Source organism: Rhinolophus hipposideros (assembly GCF_964194185.1).
Source record: "Rhinolophus hipposideros genome assembly, chromosome: 8".
Taxonomy (NCBI): Eukaryota; Metazoa; Chordata; class Mammalia; order Chiroptera; family Rhinolophidae; genus Rhinolophus; species Rhinolophus hipposideros.
In genome coordinates, this window is record NC_138054.1 from 12,402,949 (window position 1) to 12,417,798 (window position 14,850).

The 14,850-nt window shown below is 38.7% G+C and overlaps 1 long non-coding RNA gene across 1 annotated transcript; it reads right to left on the bottom strand.

Annotated features, from left to right (window-relative positions):
• Positions 1 to 222: 222 nt before the first annotated feature.
• On the bottom strand, positions 223 to 14,624 carry LOC308500962. Its single transcript, XR_013993803.1, has 4 exons — positions 14,410 to 14,624; positions 3,485 to 3,565; positions 3,214 to 3,362; positions 223 to 1,751 (listed from the first exon to the last, which is right to left on the bottom strand). It is a non-coding gene; the product is annotated as an uncharacterized lncRNA (long non-coding RNA).
• Between the last annotated feature and the right edge of the window lie 226 nt (positions 14,625 to 14,850).

The following is a 14,850-nucleotide window of genomic DNA, read 5'->3' on the forward strand; positions in this document are numbered from 1 at the left end:
CCCAGATACAGTGCAATATCTAGAACCTTCCTTCCTCTCTTGTGCCAATTTATCAGTTTGGACCTGCCTATCTCATTTCTGCCTTGTGGGTGATCATTATGTTTGGCCCAACTCCCTGCCAGTCAGGAAACCCATGGATTGTGACCTATTTTTCTCTACTATGAACCTTTTGGTCATTCCAAACACACAGAATTAGACACAGTGACAAAACAGGTAATAGTTGATGGTGAAGTTCAGAGTATCCATTTAATTCATTTATTCAATCAGCAAACATTGCATAGCTAGTACCTTCCAGGAACTGAGAGATAGAAAGGAAATACATATAGTTTTTGTGTAGTAAACAGACTAAAAATGCCCCGCTATCTTCTTCCTGTCTCTGTCCCCAATATTTAACTCCTTAGTACAAAGTGGGTACTCAATAAGTATTTGTGAAATAAAAGAATGAATTCATATTTTGGCAGACAAGATTGATATATTAAAAACTATAAGAAAATGGGATGACTATTCATTCAGTAAATATTGATTAAATACCTCCTAAATGTCATGTACTCTATCAAGCAACACAGATGCAGTTCTTGCCCTTATGAACCTTACAGTTAAAAATATGCACAAATAAGTATTAGAGCTGTGATAAGTGATGTGAAGAAATGCAGGGTCTAGAGAGCATATAACAGGATAAGTTTGCCTGGCTCATGTGAAAGCCCTGTAGCCCTCCCCCCCCCCCCCCCCCGCGCGTCCCCGCCGCCACCCAAAGAAAAACTCAAATTGCTTTTGAAAAACTGAAAGGTTGATAAGGTGGAAACATTTTGAGTAAGGGAAAGGGAGAGTGGGAAGAGATGAGGTTAAGAAAGAAAGCAGAGATTGTATTCCCAGGGCTTGGAGGGCAAGTTAGTGATTTAGGGCTTACCTCAAGAGCAGTGAGAAGCTTTTCTAAGGTTTTAAGCAGAAGCAGGGTGTGATGAGCTTTAATTTTTGACGATCGCCCTGATTTGAGGATAAAGAATGGGAGGAGATCAAGAGTGGAGAGTTGGAGCCCAATTAAGATGTTATTGCAGTAATCTAGGTATGAAATAACAATAACTTGAACTAGGAGGGTGATATTGGATACAGAAAAAAGTGGGTGGATCCAAAATATTTCTTGGCTATAGAATCAATAGACCATGATCATTGGATAGTGGGTCAGGTGATGGTGACAGTTAGGGATTGTCAAGCATAACCCTTCTGTGTCTTGCCTGAGCAAGCCGATAAATGTTGGTTGTTATTTTCTGAAATTGAAAATACTGGAGGAGAATCATGTTATTTGGAGAACCATTGCTAGTTACGTTTTGGATACTATCACTTTGAGATACTGTCACTCTGTGAGAGATCCAAATGGAAGTGCTGAATAGTTTAACTAATACACATTGGGTGAGTGCCTGACCCAGCATTATTCCTCTAGTAATTAGGAGGTGTGCATGAGACCCAATCTAAATCAATCCTACTATCTTCACTCTCAGGCCACAGTGATTTGTTCCTAGAAAAGCCACGTGAGCCTCACTGAATCAATCACATTTCTTCTCCTAATCTGAGTGAGCAGAAGGAAGATTTTTACATTCTGGCTTCAGAGCTGTGAAATTTTAAGTTGAGAGCTGTTGATGAGTGTGTCCTCTCTATAGGGATTATGTTGGCTTAGAAGAATGAAGATAACATCCAGAGAGAGAAGACTCAGAGAGAAAGAATCCTGAGAATGCTGAAGTCCTCTTGTTCTGCCCCTAGTTTGGTTACATGAGTTAAGAGTCAGTAACTATTAACCAGTATTTCCCTCCCTCCCTCTCTCCCTCCCTCCCTCCCTCCCTCTCTCCCTCCCTCCCTCTCTACCTCCCTCCCTCTCTCTCTCTGTTTCTCTGTCTCTGTGTCTCTTTTTCTGTTTTGTTTTATCTTAGCTAGTTTTGGGTGAGCTTTTATCACTTATAACCATGACATGCTAGCAATATAAATGAACAGTTGGATTTGCAGTCTAGAATTCAGAAAGAAAGATCTTACCTATAGACATATGTTGTTGATATAGATATAGAATATGAAGAAAGGAAGTGGACAAGATCAGTAAGAGAGAAAGGAAAGAGAGAGAAGAGTACTGAGGTCTGAGAAACTCTAACACTGAAGATCCTAGAAAGGAGGATGAACTCCCAAGGCAGTGGAGAGAAATGCTTGCGTCATTTCAGGAAAGCCAGTGGAGTATGGTGCCCCAGAAGCCAATGGTGTTTTAAAGGGGGGGTGGTCAGCTGCGTAGAATGTTCAAGACAGGAAAAGTAGGATAAGGATGGAAAAACGTTCGTTGGATTGTGCAGCACAGAAGTCATTTGTGTCTTTTTCAAGAATAATTTCAGTGAAGTGGAGAAGTCAGAAGCCAGTTGGGGGTTGACTGAGGAGTAAATGCAGGGGAGGAAGTAAAACCCCAGTGTGGAAATAATTCTTTGAGAATCCTAGCTGTGAATAGGGAGGAAATGGGTATTGGTTACTTTTCAGTTGAGGTGGAATAAAGCAATGTTATATTTAAAGATCTGTTAGAGCACCGTGGAGAAAGCAGCTGTCTTTGTGAGTAGAGAAAGATTTTCCCAAAGAGATGATTTTTGAACTGGGTCTTGAATAGTGAGAAAAACTTTTCCAAAGGAAGAAGGCATTACATGCAAGGAAGATTGTAAGCAACGATACAATGGTGTGTTTGGAGATTGGTCAGTATCAGTGCGTGGAAAACTCTAGCTCTGGACCCTGTTAGGGACCAGACCTAACCAACCCAAGTCCTTTTTCTCTCTTTTATCTATGTTCTCATTTTCATTTTTTAAATAATAAGATAGGCCAGATTACCTTTAAGGTCTGTTATAATATTAAAATTCATAGCTAATGGTGATCCGTCTTGAACATTTTGTTAGGTTGATAATAATACTCCTGAAATGAATATTCCACAACAGCTATTTCCTGAGATGATACTTTATATTGTATGATGAGTGGCTTTCAGGAAGTTGGAGGCTCAACTCCAACCGGCCCAATGGAAAACAAAAATCATGAAATATCTTTGAAGTCTACTGTGTTTTTACCTTCAGAGCTTATGTGCCTTCCTATCCCTTAATGTATCTGAGATGGTTTTATTACGAAAGTGTTTTCTTATTAGTCATTGATGCCCCAGGAAAATAGTCTGGCTTCACCCTTTAGATTTAAATATTTTCAGGTAGTTACCTGTGTAAGCTCTGAGCAAGGATGAAAGTCCCTGGCAGGCTCATATTTCCTTTTTTTTTCTTTTTTTTTCACTTGCCCATTCACTGCCAGCGTATCACGGAAGCAGAATCTGAGCACCAGCTCCCTGCACAAGTGAAACAGGGTGGAGCCTGGGAAAGAGAGGAAGAGAGCTTTAAGAGTAGCTTAACTGAGTTAATTGATCTTTATAAATGTCCTGGGCCAGAGGGAATCAAGTAATTGCATTATGAGCCTTCGCATCGTAGCTACTCACATATCGTATTATTCACCTCCATTTGGCAGCATGGATTTTCTTTACAAAAGAGTCTGAGATATAAAAGCCACATAACATTGCCTGAAGGAAAAAAAAAAAACAACACACATTAATTGGATTCTTGGCAAAACACTGAAAAAATGTCCCAGGACTGATGAAGCAAGTTATTTTTAGACAACGTTGCCCTAAAATATGTTGGTGCTTCTGTGAATGAGTTCATAGCACATGCTACAAACTCTTTTGGCCTGATGCTTTAAAAAAAAAAAAAAAAAAAAAAAAAAAAAACTCCATTTTTCCTTTTTATTACATAATAAAACAAAACGAGCAGTCTCCCAGTGCTGTCTCTTGGAAGCTTTCCTCAATTGAAAGTTCTTTTTTTTTTCCTGCTTCCATCTTCATGTTTGCCTTCATCTTTCCGTATGACCTGCTTTTCTAACCTAAAGATGTTAATAGACATTGAAGTCCTTTCCAACATTCATTTAATATTTTAGTTGTCCCCATTTTTAACCCATGAGCTCACCCTGATGCCTCATCAGATTTCCAATACTACAACCCTCTGCTATTTTTCTAATGGAAAGGTTGAAGACTAACACTTTATATGGCATTGCAAGGGAAGGATTAAGTCACTGGTAGTTCTTGAGATCTGACTTCATGATAAGAGATCTGCCCATGATTAGAAGACCTCACCTAGCTGCTCTTAAAATGGAATTAGGCCAGATGGTGCCAATGGGAATTAAGGGACTACATGGTCCCAGAGCAAACACAATACTTGTCTCTTGGATGCTCTTAATCTTGGAGGCAAATGAGGGAAATGAGTCTTTCTGAGGCCTAAACACACATTCCCCAGTGATTATAGTACCAAATACTTGTTATTCAAAGTGACTGTTTATCTGATACTAGAAACGTCTTCTGAATCATTAAAGGATTTTAAGATCTGCTTGAGAGTCCCATGTTATTGAACTTAATGAGTTTTAAAGTCATTTATCCATATCTGAGGCTGCATCTACAGAGGTTTTCAATAATCTTGGCCATATATATCGTAGGAAGGAGAGACAAAATTATTTCTTCTAGAAAGCAGACCTGGATGTAGATATCTTTCCTTACGGTGTCCTATTTACTTTGCTTATATTAGATTGGTGCAAACGTAATTGTGGTTTAAAAGGTTAAAAATAGTTGCAAAAACCGCAATTACATTTGCACCAACCTAATAGTACCTCTCCTATGTATATCCTGGACAAATTTCAGGAATTCTATGCAGAAAGGCATACGTATAGTGCTCACTTCTTTATATTTCCAGCAGCCTAGGTTTTGGCAGCCTAGGTCTTTAGTGTTGTATTTTAGTATTATTGCTTTTAGGGCCTAGAAAAATCCAGAGGCCCTCTGTACTCCCACGATCTTGCCCCTTAAATTATTCCTTATAAAATTGTCTTATGACAGGAAATGATAAATTTTTCAGCCTTTATGTTTAAGCTTGAATCTCTGGTAAAATGCACATAGTCTGATTGAAACATTCTTTATAATGTTATCATTCATTTAGACTTTAATGTGAATGAAGGTCCCAACGGATTCTGACAGAGTAGAGAAGAGAGGTCAGGGTAGTGGGTTGTTCTGGGTGATGATGAGGAAAAATTCTTTGAGGATGGAAATAAATAAATCCTGACTTTGCTTAATTCAACAGTTGTACGTGGATGGCTTGTCCTCAGACGTGAAACTAGTGCCATGCCTTCAAAGAGGAGGTACTTCCAGACTTTGAGCACTTTTTTTATAAATTGGAATGGAGTATGTATGGTCATGGAACCCAATATCAGCTCCCATTTCTGAAGTCCCCCTCTTGTGGGCATGCACTAATCTGTGTTGACTGGGCAAATCAAAATGACTTTCTGTCCAGAGGTCTTAGGCATTTGTATCTATCGCACATTCTTCACGACTTCCTTTCCTGTTGCTGGTTACAAAATTGACTTCCGAAGCTGAATGATGCAAAAACTTCCTGTCAGGTCACAGAGTTTGCACGTAGTTTTCTTTTCTTGTGATGTCTTCATCTGATTTTGGTATCAAGGCACTATTGGCCTAATGCAATAAGTTGGAAATTGTCCCCTCATCTTTTATTTTGGGGAGAAGTTTATGAAGGGTAGGTAATCTTTAAATGTTTGATAGAATTCATCGAGTAAAACCACTTGGACCTGAGCTTTTCCTCGTGGAAAGTTTTTTTGATTACTACATGTGTAGAGGAAAAGAAAGATTAGTGGTTGTTTAACGACTGCTTGGTCATGACTGTTAAGGGGCATAGGATTTCTTTTTAGAGAGATGAAAATGTTCTAAAATTAGATTGTGGTGATAGTTGCACAACTGTGTGAATCTACTATGATAAAAAACCTTGAGTCGTTCACTTTAAATTAGTGAATTATATTTTAGTAAAGCTGTTTAAAAAGCAGGTATCGATTATGTTAATCATTTCTACTATTTCTCTTTTCTGTATATTATTAATTTCTCCTTTCTTTCCTTCTTTTTAATTTCTTTGGGTTTGCTTTTATTTTCTAGCTTATTAAGTTGCAAATTTCATTCATTCATTTTCAATTTTTAGTTTAAAGTAATATACTTACCTCTAAACACATTTTAACTTCATCTAACAATTTTAAAAAGTAGTACTTTTATTCTATTGTAAATATTTTGTAATTGTCATAAATTTCTATGGCCCTAAAATCATAGCTTCAAAACACATAAAATATATGAATATTTTACAATGTCTACTGTGATTTCCTTTTCTCCCATGAGTCATTTAAGACCATGTGTAAAAGGTTTTCCAAATACGTGTTTGTGTTTACTATCTCCTGGTAGACTTTTTTTTTTTTTTACTATTATGTAGTTAGTACTCATATCTATCCTTATTAAATGTGCTGTGTCTGAAATTCTATTTTGTCTACTACTTATGTTGTTACACAGAATTTCTTTGGTTATTAATTTCATGGTACCACTTTCCCATAACTTTCAATCTTTCTGCATAATTGTTTTAGATTTTGTTTAGTGTTTCTGATAAACAGCAGGCTTAAGCAGCTGGTTTAAAAACCACCAATCTGTTCATCTCTGTCATTTATCTGATGAGTTTAATCCATTTTCATTGTTAATAATCACTGATATATTTACACTTATTTCTACCACCTATTTTCTTTTTACTATCTAGTTTCATTATTGGAATCTATAATTTCATGTTATCTTTTGAATAAAGTTGTGGGATTTTGGTTTTGTTTTGTTTTTAATATTCTCCATGTATCTTGCCCCCCAGCTCTGTGGGTTTGGAAGCATTTTACTATTTTAATTCTATGATTTCTATTATTTTAATTACCATCTCTAACCTTTGACTATGCTATCTTTCTCAAAGTCTAAATCTATTCAAGAAAAATTTCAATTATATACCAACTATAATAAAAAATAAATTTAAAGAAATAAAAAAAATAAATTTGGAAAATTTACAAACTCCCTGGGCATATTTAACTACCCATTAAATAACCAATTCCTGGAATTTTAAAAGTTTTTCTCCAAAATTACTTAACTAGCTTTTGACATTAAATTAAATTAATCAGCATATTTTGTTAATATTATTTTTATCACTGTTTCTTGTATTCCATGCTTTCTGTATGGGTCCACATCTTTTACTTAAATCCAATCTTTAATATTTGTGTTCATGAGCATCAATTGATGGCAAACTCTCTTGGTCTTTATGAATCTACAAACATGATTATCGTTCTTCATTTTTTTTATGATAGTTTGTCAGGGTATAAATGGCTAGGCTGAGTTACTTTCACTTAGCATTTTGAGGATATTATTCTTTTATCTCCTGGTATCTACTGTTGCTGTCAGTTTAATTGTCGGTCCTTTATAAGTAATCTGTCTTTTTACTGTGGTAGTTTTTAAGATTTTTTTTCCTTCTTTTTTTGTTCTCAATTATTTGTTGTCTCACTACATATATCATCTTGTAGTAATTAATATTTATTTATCACCCTGGGTCCTTGGACTTAACTTTTGCTTTTAGAATTCATGTCTTTCTTTAGTTCTGGAAAAACATTAGAAAATATCTCTTCAAATATTACTTTTCTACCTTTCTGGGAAATTCCGTTAGACCTATATAACTTAGACTTTTCCCTTTATCCTTTAAGACCTTTGAATGTTTTTCTCTCTTTGTTTGTTTCTTTGTAATTTAGTGAAATCCTCAGTACTATCTTCCAATTTCCTGTTTCTGTATAGTCTGGCTGTCTTTCGAGACTTTTTCAATAAATGATTTTCATGTCTAAATTTTTCACGTTGCTTCTTTTAGATACACCTGTTTTGTTTAATTTCTTCCTGTTTTTGCTTGCCAATTCTGTGCTTAATATTTAGTGAATGTTATTCTTTCACTTATCTCCTTTATCACCCTAAATGCATTTATTTTAAAGTTCTTATCAGGCTATTTTTATACTTTAGTTTTGCTAGGTTAAATATATCTTCTTCTAGGTGATTTGTACCAACTATCTGTCTTAGCATTACATTACTTTGTTTTGGTATCATGGCTTATTTAGAGAAGAATGTACTTCCCCCCCACCTCCACCCCGGCCTTCTTCTCTGCCCATCCATCCCTCTCTAGTTGTTTTAGTGATTGTCGCCACTTGGCTCCTTGAGGCTTGCTGACCAAAAAACATTTTAGATTGCAGGCTGGGAGCTCATACACCTTAAAATTATGGCCTCAAGTCTTATGGCATCAAGGCTTAAGGTTAATGACCATTCTGGTCATAGAGCCAGTAGTTAACTTCTTTCAGATCCTGGAGATGAAGCAGTTTAATATCCTATTAACTCAAGGAGGCAATATTCTCAAGCAACAATTAGAAGAGCTTTTTTCAGCTCCCCCTGTCCCCTTTTAAATCAGGGGGAGTTCCACCCATCTTCAGTTTGATTCCTGTTGCCACTTTACAAATATTGATTACCATTACTTTAGATGAGCCCAACTCCCAGATGTCTCAGAAGCACTGTCATATGATACTGATCACTTTGTTTTTCTAGTCCATGTACCTTGTCCATGTAGAAGCTTATGGTGTTTGAACCTGCTTATGTTGTTTTACTTATTTATTTCTATTTTGCCTGTCATTGTTCTTGTTCAAACTGGGGTTTGGGGGTTGGGGGTGGGGGTGGGTAGGTATACAAAGCATGTACTCAATAATCTTATACCTCCTTAGTGTGATTCTGGCTCAAATACAACTTCCAAATTGCTTAAAGAATTTAAAAATATCTTGAGGCCAACAGAAATAAATACTTGCTTTGTACTTTCTTAAACTGTAGAACAGTGCTGCCCAATAGAAGCATAATGCAAGCTACATATATATACTTTTACATTTTCTAGTAGCTATACTAAAAATATAAAAAGAAACAGATAAAATGAACTCTCACGTTTTACTTAACTCAACATATCCGACATGTTATTTTTTCAAAATGTAATCAATATACAAATTATTAAGATACTTTTATTCTTTTTTCATACTAAATCTTTGAAATCTAGTGTCTATTTTATACTTACAGCACATCTCAATTCAGAGTAGCCATGTTTTAAATGATCAGTAGCCACATGTGACTAGTGGCTTCCATATTGGATGGTACAGATTTATAATATTTATAAAATGATAGCAATCACCACCACATAAACTTAATCAATGCCACTACCACTTTGGATTTGGGGACATTTTTCCCCAAGAATTTTAAGTATTTAAGACACACAGAGCAAAATTTAGATGGCCTCAAAAGCTGTATTTTCCTCTATATTATACTTGTCATCACAACTTTAGTATATTTAAAGAACTCTCCTTAGCTTCTTTTATAGAATTGAGGGAAGATAATGGAGAAACTTATGTGTTCAAATTTAAAACAGAAGAAAGATCACTTATGCTATAAATCTTGAAAACCTGGCTTCTGAAAAAAATCAAAAGTTTAGTTTCTTCTGAGTGACACTAAATGAGAATATATAAGGTTTGAGATGGTCATTACATTAATTATCTACTAAATTAATTAAGGAACTAAACTCCATTTACTACCAAAAAGCATCTGAGGATGCTGGAAATGACTAAAAAGTAGTGGTAAGTGTAAAATATGATGCAGGGTTATAAGGAATTTTTTCAGTTGAGATTACTTTTCAATTTCACCTAGACAAAAGATATTTGGTTTTACTATATGTTTTACCATGATTTTTGATAGGCTGTTTACAGTCTGACATCCCAGGTAGGTTAGGCAGCTAGGTCTGTTTGGATGTAAGAACTCCTGGTCCTCTATACTAATATTAACTAATCTTGCTATTTCTAGAAAAAGTAATCCTTTCAAAGTATATTGAAAAATATAAAAGTTACCTTATTAAATCACTTGTTTTCCAAAGCTTGGGACCATCTTTTCTCAAGATCTCTAAATCCCACTATTTTATAACACTGCCTATTTATATAGCTTAGAAACATTGATAGTTCATCAACCTCCTGATTTTATGGCCAATCTTTAGACGTGCTAATTTGTCCCATCTTTTGAAATCCCATCCTTCATCATTGTGGTTTTCCCCCAGTAATTCCCAATCATGTTATATTTAATGAAAACAATACCAGTAATCACATTGGTACATAGCCCTTTTCTCTTGGGAATCTCCAAATTGTTTCCAGATTGGTGGGGGTCAGTTTTCAAAAGCTCATTGTGAAGAAAGAGGGAAAAGGGATTAGTTCCCAATCAAGGTGGAGGAGTGAGGCTCATGACAGGATTGCATCGTTACCTGTGCCATTCTGTCCATCTGTACTATAGCATTTTCATTCTGACTGAATGTTCCAATAAGCTGAAATGCACCTATTTGGCAGGGAGTCTTCTCATGTTTCCTGGGGAACCAGCATACTGTCATCACAGCTGGACATGACAGGTTCCAGGAATTTAGATACTGTTCTGGACGTGATGGGCAACATTTTTATGTCCCAGCATCAGGAATGCGTCATTTCCTATGTAAGTAGTACTGCCCCACCCCAGCTCTTTTAATCTCCATTACCGTGGTTTCTTTTTCCGCATGGCATTTATCACCACATAACATGTTACGTATTTGTTAATTTTCTGTCTCTACCCACTAGCATGTAAACTCTATGAAATTCCTAGCTTTGTCAGTTTTTTTCACAAGTATTTCCTGCCCCAGGCACTTAGTAGCAGCTCAGTAAATATTGAATGAAAGAATGAATTTACATACAAGCGTGGTACCTTTACCTTCTTTCAAACAGTTAAGTGGAGTTAGAAGCCTAGATTCCAGCTGTGAGATGTTGAACAAGCTGCTCAAACTCTCTGGTGTTGGAGTTTTTCAGGAATGAAATGGAGTAATTATACCTTCTACATCATTGATTGAGAACTAGATGTAAAACGCTCAGCCAAGCATAGGAATTGCTTGGAGTAAGCACTCAAAGAAGAAGAAGAAAAAAAAAGCGTTACTCTTCCAGTGGTTTCTCATCTGGAAAGTTGTTAGAACTCAGAACCCTCACTTCAGCTACGGAAGTTTAAGCCTCAAGGCTAGGTCACATTGCTTCAAGAATCAGGAGCAAAACCTGGCCATGGTCATGGGTCTTTTGGGTAGAGGGGAAGAGTGGTTAGGGTACTTGGAACATGCTTAGTGGTCTTCTGGTAATCTAAGCACAGTCTTCAAGAACACCTGGTTCCACACACAAGGGCCACTGGCCTGCTTCATATCCCAGCCCAGTGGGGACAGTTTCTGAGAAGGGGAGGGAGCTCATGATACACCACAGCATGTGGCTTTCAACAAACAGAAGGGGAAACATTGGTTCAGCTCCCTCTGGCTAGGGGTTATCAAGCTGGCTTTGCTGAATGGTACTTTGGCCTTATTTGGACAGATTGGGAGGGCAAGAAAGTAGGGGGTTTCATTCCTACACCCCTGATTACTAGCTCCTTCCCAGCCCTTAGAGTGGCAACAGCTGACTCACCCAGCCCAATCCCTCACCTTTGGAAAAAGAGATACGCCTCATGGCATTCTTGCTTCTCCCCAGGTCCTGCTGGAGGAGGCATACCTCTGAAAGCAAATGAGTGTTAAGTGCATAATCTTATCTGCTCTCAAAGCACAGAAAGAATATTTTAGCAATCATGTTAAATAAGTGGCATTGCAAAAATCCAATATTAAGCTGATAAGCATTCCTGAAACCTCCAGGAGTGGGTAGATGCAGGCACACTTCAAATGAGTTAGTAGTATAACGTAATAAATGAGACAAAGACATGAAAAACCACTTTTAAGTTGTTTGCACTTTTACACATGGGAGAGATTGTTATCATTACTAATATTCAGGCTATGTTTTTCAGATTAAGAAAAGGGAGGTAAAAGGATTGCAGAGACAGGGCATGCAAATAAAGATTTGTATAAAAACACATGTGCACATACAATGCTTTTGGAAGGCTGTCATGTCTTAAGCTCTCCTCTCTGGACGCCTGAGCAGAGAGTGGTCATGCCAGAGCCCTAGCCCCACAAACTCTGCCCTTTCCCAGCTGCTGCGTTTGTTGATTCTCCATGAAGGAATGCTAAGAATGCCTCCCCCTTTTCCTGCCCCCACACTACCCCACCCACCCAAATCATGCTAGGTTATCTGGGCTCCAATCCCAGTGCCTAGAGAATTCTTCCCTCAGCATTTCACAGTGATCTACATTCTACTTTCTCTACATGGCTGTGATGTGTTTGTGCTGTCCCATTTTTATAATCGGGAGTTTGTTTTTGTAAATAGAAGAATGGAATAAACCAATCCCTTCACTCTCCTCCCCGCAGTGCTCCCCACCCCCAAGGTAGGGGCTGTGGGGTGTGGTTCTTGTACAGAAGTGTCATAAATCTTCCCTCTTCCTCTAATGGAAAGTCTCTGAGATGCCTCCCAAAGACAGGCATGTGGCCTAACAGACAGAAAAGCAGCCTGTCAAAGATTCTGCAGGGCTTCCTGTAGCCATTTGTGATTAGATGGTTCTGACTGATTGTGGGTTTCTTAACCAGGGACGAGGGGCCCAGAGGGGCACCCTGGAGTCTCTCTGAAGGTGAGCAGAGTTAGAGGCTGAGGGGAAGGAGGGGCGGATGACACTTAACACCTTTCAGTACATTGATATAAATCACACCTTCTATAGAATGGAATTAGACTATTAACATGGAATGAATTATGCTGTATTCAGAAAACATACTTATTTCCAGATATTGAAGCAAATCACATGATTTTAAGAAGTAATGCTGTTGGCAGGTGTGCAAGTATGTGTGTGTGTGTGTGTGTGTGTGTGTGTGCGTGTACATACACGTAGTTGATTCCAGGGTTACCTGTAGATGATCAGCAAGCCCTCCTTCTGTGGCTCATGCTGATAGGGAGACCCTCAAGGACACTGCACTTCAAAGGCCCTCCTGGATCCTAGCCAGTAAAAAATTCATTAAGTACCTATTCTATGCCAAGCAATGTTCTTTGTAAACGAATCAGCTCCTACCATCCAAGAGGTCACAACCTGTCAGGGAGCAAGAATATAAGGTAACGGCGGAGGGATCCATAATGTGTGCACAGTGCGGTGGTGGTGGTGGTGGTGGTGGTGGTGATGGTGGTGGTGGTGGTGGTGGTGGTGGTGGTGATGGTGGTGGTGGTGGTGGTGGTGGTGGTGGTGGTGGTGATGGTGGTGGTGGTGGTGGTGGTGGTGGTGGTGGTAGTTATAGTGGTGATGGTGGTGGTGGTGGTGGTGGTGGTGGTGATGGTGGTGGTGGTGGTGGTGGTGGTGGTGATGGTGGTGGTGGTGGTGGTGGTGGTGGTGGTGGTGATGGTGGTGGTGGTGGTAGTGGTGGGGATGGTGCTTGTGTGGGGGCTGGGGTCAGGCAGGGATAGCTGGTAGATCCCATTTGGGTGTATAAGACCATTACAACATTGATGAGAAAGCTAATGATAAGAAAAATTCATTTCTCCTGGAGTATAAACAATTTCCTGTAACTATTTTATTGAGAAATCTAATCTCCCCACCCCCCTGCCTTTTCTGACTAATTTGTTTTCCTGGTTTTTTTTTTCTTTTTGGTGTGTGTGTGTTTAACTGTTATTGAGATTATCATGCACAGGTTCTGTCCGGGAGAAACTTGGCATAGAGCACAGACCATGTCTCTTTTGTTCTTCCCCAAACCCTTTCAGTCTTTCAGTGCCCCTTACACACACACCACAAACATGCACACATGCACACACCACATCACCCATACCCTCACACATACCACATCACGCATACACACAAATACACACACACACACACACACACACACACACACACACACACCCCTTTGTTTTGGAAGGTCCTAAAATGCAAAGACCGGGACTTACTAGGCACCTTACAGTTTTCCATCCTGTAACATGACCTTGGGGAGAGGGGACACTGGGCTGCTCTTCCTCCCTAAGATACTTTATGGCTAAAAGCAGCCTCCAGGGGCGTTTCTGGGATCAATCCACTCTTATTTCTATTCATATCCTTACATCAAAATTGGCTATGAACATAATAATCCTCATGACTCACTTGGAAAAGTACATAGGAAGTCAGGATTTTTTTAAATTTCCTTTTTTTTTTTCTTTTAAAGGTTAACATCAAGGCAGGCAGGAGCAGAACATTACTTTGCTGGACCCAGCACAGATGGAGCCTGGGTCTCCCGAGCCCAGTTTGGTTGTATTTTTCCCTCACCACAGCTCTCCAGTCTATGCATGATTCACCTTTCTCCACTACATTGGGAAGTCACTTTGGAAGTGATTTCAATACCCTCCTTACCCTGCACGCTCTCTTGCCCTATCATGACTCTTACATGTCTTTCTCACGCATTTCTCCTGCTGCCTGGCCACTTGGACGCTGGCCATTCCCCCTTCTGAAATTTCTCGAGTCTCCCAGCCTCCTGGCTTGACTTGTCTTTGTCCCCTTACCTGAAACAGTAGTGCTTTTCTGTCATCCCTCCACTGGCTGCAGGGAGTCCCATCGCTTCCGGAAAGCATTGCTCAAATCCATCTCCTTGATGAAGTCTGCTCTAATCACCGAAGCCGGGGGTGCTCATTTCTCATCTTGGAAAGGACTTACTGTGCTCATGTGGCATTCATCTCACTTATTTGTTTGAAAAATGTTGTTGAACACCTAGAATGCACTAAACAAACATTATGCTCAGTGTGGGAGATACATTGATGAAGAAAACAAAAAGGACAAGCTTTTTTCCTGGGGTTGATCCCCAGACTGGTTGTAGTTCTTTGTAGGGGAGGACTGGACCTAACTATTCTTTGCGTCCCCCAGAATATAGTAAGAATTCAATCAATTTTACTGAATCAATGATTAAATAATGAACCCACCCTTTCTTTCATGCCAGGACATACAGA